Source organism: Mirounga angustirostris, unplaced genomic scaffold (assembly GCF_029215605.1).
Source record: "Mirounga angustirostris isolate CCGP_5_RB_7025 unplaced genomic scaffold, mMirAng1.0.hap1 SCAF_6, whole genome shotgun sequence".
In the NCBI taxonomy this organism is placed as follows: Eukaryota; Metazoa; Chordata; class Mammalia; order Carnivora; family Phocidae; genus Mirounga; species Mirounga angustirostris.
In genome coordinates, this window is record NW_026991714.1 from 63227469 (window position 1) to 63234156 (window position 6688).

Sequence of the window (6688 nt, forward strand, 5' to 3'; positions counted from 1 at the left end):
TTGAGTAGATTTAGCTCAACACTTTTTTTCCTTAGAAATAAGGTATACTGGAGCACCTGGGTGGCTCAGTCAGTTAAGCATCTGCCTTCGGCTCAGGTCATGATCTCAGGGTCCTGGAATGGAGCCCCGCATCAGGCTCCCTGCCCAGCGGGGAGTCTGCTTCTCCCTCTCCCTCTGTCCTACCCACCCCCATGCTCGTGGTTTCTCTCTCTCAAATAAATAAATAAAATCTTTAAAAAAAAAAAAGAAATGAGGTATACCCATATAAGGCATCTGGCTCTCTGCAACACAAAAAGATTAAAAACTGTTAACTAGATGATCAAGTTACTGAATTGACTGGCTGATTGATTCTTTCACTTATTCATTCCAAAGTATGCATAGAACACCTTCTTGGATGGGGAAGACTTTGCACATCACTGAGGCACTGAGGAGAAGGACAGGAGAGTGAAGGTAGTGGCTGCCAAGGCAACATGGTTCCAACATCTAGGAACTTGTGCTTCAAGTGGACAGCCCAAACCCTGTATGAAACTCATGTCTTGTTCTTTGAAGAATCTCTAGAGCCTTATTGGAGACCTGGAACAAAGTCTTTACTCATTAAATATTTTCTTAAATGATAGAATGAATTAATGAATTCAGAAACCAATAAACCAATGAGGACAGGCCTGAGAACCAAAATGCATTATAGGATTAATCAAGGGCTCTGGGAGTCCAGAGGTGGGCAGTGAACCATTTGGAACCCAGAACAAAGGCCTTGTAGGAGATGGCACGAGGGGGTAGATATCCCCAGGGGTCCAACTTCCCCCGATGCCTTGCATACTTGTTCCACACCTCCAAGGTAAGGGTTATAAAGTACATCTAGGAAACCAATTGTTGCTGCTTATATATCAGTTTAAATGCCACTCCCTATCTCTTGAATTTTTCCCAAATTACCAAAACATAACAGAATCTTGGGACCCTGCCCAATAGCCTGCCTCTGCTCCTTCTTTAGACAGATTAATTAAATGATAAAACTTGGCTAGTTATTTAATTGAGGTTCACAAGCTGACTAACCTTACCAGACAGTTACTACTGGTTCCACTCACTATCGTACTGGGAGGATATAACCTTCGATTTAAACAAATATTATTTTAGCTCTTTTCTACCATAAAAATTGATGCCAATTTAAAATTTAAACTTCAGAAAGCCCATCTCCATAAGGAAAGCTTATCACATGCTTCATATCAGGGAAAATGTTCAGGTTTTCTGAAGGAGATGTGACATCTGTTCTTGAAGCCTTTAAAATTCTGAAAGATAGGGTGCAGGTGGGGGTGGAGACACAGCCATTCAACTACCTGAAAGGTAACTTGTCAAGGATTCTGTTTTAGCAGCTACTGAGCTTTGATTGTATATCAGCTTGTGCAACACTGTGATTAATATCTGACTTCATCTCCTCCACCAGATAAGTAACAAGAGAGCAGAGCCACATGTCTCTTGCTAAATGCTTTTTCCCTCGTGCCTGGTACAGTGCCAAGCAAAGGTAGTTGATCAATCAATATCTGTTGAGTGAATCAATGAATCAGTGGCACTGTAGCAGAAGGCGAAGGACTTTAGAGTCAAGCAGATTTGTGGGGTTTGCTTGTTTACTGGTTGTGTAACCTTCAACATGAAATTTAACATCTTCTAGATATTCAAGGTAAGATCAGGACTCCGTGAGGCCTGAGTGAAATAGCATATGTGCCACGGTCAGGTGGATGATGAGCGTTCGCTCAGGACGAGTTCTCTCCCATCCCTTTCCAACAGAAGGTGGTTGCTCTTTTTAAAAATTGTTTTGGCGATTTTAGTTCCCTTGAATTTCCAAATAAACTTTAGGATAACTGGTCTATATCTACAAAAACTCCTGCTGGGAATTTTGACCAGATAAAACCAGATCAGTGTGGAGAGATTGTCATCTTTGTTATGTTGAGTCTCCCAAACCATGAACATAGTGTATCTCTCAGATCCTCTTTGATTTTTTCCATCAACATTTTGTAGCCTTCAGCATCCAGCATCTGTACATGTCTTGTTAGATTTGTGCATAATATTTCTCTCTCTTTTTTAGCTACTGTAAAGAGTTGTGGTTTTTAAAATTTTTATTTATTTATTTGAGAGAGAGAGTGGGGTGATGGGGAAGAGCAGAAGGAAAGAGGCAAGGAGACTCTGCACTATGTGTGAAGCCCAATGTGGGGTTCAATCTCACAATCATGAGATCATGGAGTGAGCCTAAACCAAGAGTTGGACACTCAACTGACTGAGCCACCCAGGCACCCCAATAGTTGCATTTTAAATTTTGGTTCCAATTTTTTATTTAAAGTATAGAAATGTAGTGTGCCTGGGTGGCTGAGTTGGATAAGTGTCTACCTTTGGCTCAGATCATGATCCCAGGGTCCTAGGATCGAGTCCTGCATCTGCTCAGTGTAGAACCTGCTTCTCCCTCTCCCCGCCCCACCCCCCCACTCATGCTCTCTCTCGCCATCTCTCTCTCTCTCTCAAATAAATAAATAAAATCTTAAAAAAAAATAAAGTATAGAAATGTAATTATATGTGTTGACCTTGTATCCTATGATCTTGTTAAAAACAGTTATTAGTTTTAAGAGTTTATTTGTAGGCTCCTTGGGAATTTCTATATAGACAATTATATCATTTGTAAATAGGGACAGTTTTCTTCCTTTCCATCTATATGCCTTATATTTCCTGCCCTGGCCTTATTGCACTGTGTAGGAATGGTGAGAGAGACATCCTTGCTTTGTTCTTGATTTTAGGAAGAAATCAGTCTTTCACCATTAAAAACATTAGCGGTAATCTTCTATAGATATTCCTTATTAAGTTGAAAAAGTTCCCTCATGGTTAGCTTAGAAATTTTACCGTAAATGGACAGGTTTTTATCAGGTTTTTGACTGTTATTCTATTTTACAGAACTCCAATGTGATCCATAATATATTCTATAATTCCCAAAAGTTGCTGAGAAAGTTGACAAGATAAATCTTATATCTTTGTTCCTGAAGTCAGTATCTTTTTTTTTTTTTTAATTTTTTTTCTTAAGATTTTATTTATTTGCGAGAGAGACAATGAGAGACAGAGAACATGAGAGGGAGGAGGGTCAGAGGGAGAAGCAGACTCTCTGCTGAGCAGGGAGCCCGATGTGGGACTCGATCCCGGGACTCCAGGATCATGACCTGAGCCGAAGGCAGTCGCTTAACCAACTGAGCCACCCAGGCGCCCCCCTGAAGTCAGTATCTTGAATATTAAGGCTGAGGAATTTGTTGCAATGTACATCTCCTATTCATTTACCTTAGTTTGATTGCTTCTTTTCAGTTGGCCTTTTGGCTAAGATCAAGTGTGTTTACCTTAGTTCACCTTCTAAACTTCAGCATAATAAAAAATTCTATTATTAAACTTGAATTTGTGTGTCCTGGGAGTCTAACTATAGTGGTTTATGGGCCAGTGTTAATTAATTGGAAGTGGTTAAAATTCTTCTAAATAGGAACCATGAAGATGCCCAAGTCTTATCTCATTCTGAGGAATGTATCGTAAGCAATAAATTCCACAGAATCAAAATATAGTTATTTCAGCACCACCAAAATGTCCAACATTAGGGCTGAGTTTCATTAATTATGGCATATTCAGTTACTCGATAAACATTTATAAAATGTCCACCATATGCCAGTTATTATCTTTGGCCTAGGGATATAAAGGTGAGCACAAAAGACACTTCCTTGCCTTCTTGGAGATTAGTTTCCAACAGGGAGACAGACATAAATAAGTTACATTAAATAAACATGTAGTATGGCAGACGGTGATGAGTATTTTGGAGAAAAATAAAGCATAGAGCATGGATAAGAAGTCCAGGCCTACAATAGCCAAACTATGGAAAGAACCAAGATGTCCATCAACGGATGAATAGATAAAGATGTGGTGTATATATACAATGGAATATTATGCAGCCATCAAAAAAACGAAATCTTGCCATTTGCAATGACATGGATAGAACTAGAGGGTATTATGCTAAGCGAAATAAGTCAATCCGAGAAAGACAAGTATCATATGATCTCATTGATATGAGGAATTCTTAATCTCAGGAAACAAACTGAGGGTTGCTGGAGTGGTGGGGGGTGGGAGGGATGGGGTGGCTGGGTGATGGACACTGGGGAGGGCATGTGTTATGGTGAGTGCTGTGAATTGTGTAAGACTGTTGAATCACAGACCTGTACCTCTGAAACAAATAATACATTATATGTTAAAAAAAAAAAAAAAGAAGAAGATAGCATGAAGGGAAAATTGGAGGGGGGGAAATCAGAGGGGGAGACGAACCATGAGAGACTATGGACTCTGAGAAATAAACTGAGGGTTCTAGAGGGGAGAGGGGCGGGGGGATGGTTTAGTCTGGTGATGGGTGTTAAAGAGGGCATGTACTGAATGGAGCACTGGGTGTTATACGCAAACAATGAATCATGGAACACTACATCAAAAACTAATGATGTAATGTATGGTGATTAACAGAACATAATAACAAAAACTATGATGTAATATATAGTGACTAACATAACATAATAAAATAAAATTAAAAAAAAATAAGTCCAGGCATGGGAGTGGAATGGGGTATTATTTTAAATAAAATGAGGGGTGAACCTCACCAAACAATATAAAGGAACATTAAATATTAGAATTAAGAATACTCTGTAGCAATGTGGAAAATTTTTCGTATCTTATCAAATGAAAAAAAGATATAAAATAGGATGTCTGCTGTGGTTCAAGTATTTAAGTATATACATATATACATAAAATATAAAAAGTGAAAACAGTTGTTTGTGGATAATTTTAATATTATTTTACGGCATTATTTATTCTGAGCATAATTATGTTTTCAGTTTAAAACAAGAAAAACGTTTGGGTGCCTGGATGGCTCAGTTGGTTAAGCATCTGACTATTGGTTTCGGCTCGGGTCATGATCTCAGGGTTGTGAGACTGAGCCCCAAGTCGGGCTCCACGCTCAGCAGGGAGTCTGCCTGAGAGTCTCTCCCCCTGCCCCTCCCCCTCTCTCAAATAAATGAATCTTAAAAAAAGAGAGAGAAAAATATTTAAGGTTCCCTAAGGCTAATTTGAAGTTGAATGAAATGTGTGATGAGGATACAGATAGAACTCACGTTTGCTCTGGAAGAATCTTATTTGGGGCACAGCTGAGGAAGAATCTTCTACTAAGGCGACCAATAAAAATTACATATTTTCAAGGAGATGAAAGTTACGTTGTTCAGGATGCCGAGAACAGTGGCTGTGCATGTGCGAGCATGGAAACAATGGCAAGTTTCACATGTCTTCATAATTATCTCATTCAGATTTGGCATGTGAACTTATTTTTTTAAGATTGACTAAAATAAAATGTACTGACATATCTTCCTGCAGACGATATTTTTCTTCTGTGTTCAAGAGATGACAACTAATCACACAAGATGTGACTTGGTATCTATGTGGTAGCTCAGTTCCCCAAAGATGCAGAACGACAGGTGCAGCCATTGCCAGACAGCGTCTTCTGAGGATTCCAGGAGCTTCCGCTTAGACTCCATGCGGGCTGTTCATGTGTTCCTCTGGAAATGTTTCTGTGGCACAGTCAGAGCATGGCAGCCCAGGACTGGCTCATTCCCTCTGGTGTGGATTCAGAATTTCTAGGCACTGAGCAATCACCCTCTCGTCAACGGCAGACGTGAAGCGCAAATGTCCTGAGTATCTTGCATTCTTCTCTCCAGCATGTCACTTCTCATGAAGGAAAATCCCAGCAGTCACAAAGCTTTCCAAGTGTAGGCAAGAGCTCAATGGTATTTACTCAGATTTTCTTTTTCATTCTTTCTTTCTTCCTTTTTTTTTTTAATAATCACACTAGAGCTAAAGAAAAAAAAAAACATTATATAATGAACAGGCCCCACTGGATAGCCAAACAGTCTATGATAATGTAATCTTGCTTGAAAATGTTCAAGTTTCTTGAAAAACACACTCAGAGGTAAAATAACGCAGCTAGCTGGCCTGTGGGCAATACGTTGACTAGTTTTGACTAGGGAAGGAGAGAGGGATGCCCCATATACTGTTTTCCCTCCCAGGGAAACCGGTCTCCCTCCGGGTTACTGCCTCCTGGGGGTTGTCCCAGTTTTGTTTTGGCTGGTGGTCAGGGTGCTCTCAGTTGTTTCAACATAGCATGGAATACTGTCAAGATAAATGTCTCTGGAACCAAATGGGTCCCCATCCTGGGTCCTCAGTGACCTTGTACAAGTTACTCGACTTCTCAGTCCTTCAGGTTTCTTGTAAGATAGCAGGACCACTTCACAGGGTTTCTGGAAAATGGGTTAATTCATGCCACCTGACATATAATACATGTCCATACATAGAAACTCATATTTCTCTTTTCTCACAGGTGCTGTTTTGGTTACAGAACGCACACATGCATTATTGCTCACTTGACCCTCCAGAGAGGTATTGTAATCATCAATATATAGAGCAGGGGGCCTTCGTCTGTTTGGGCTGCCATACCAAATTACCCTAGACTGGGCGGTTTCTAAACATCAGAAATTTATTTCTCGCAGTTCTGGAGGCTGGAAGTCCAAGATAGAGCGCCAGTGGGGTCAGGTTCTGGTGAGAGCCCTCTTCTGGGCTGCAGGCTGCCCACTTCCTGTTGTGTCCTCACGTG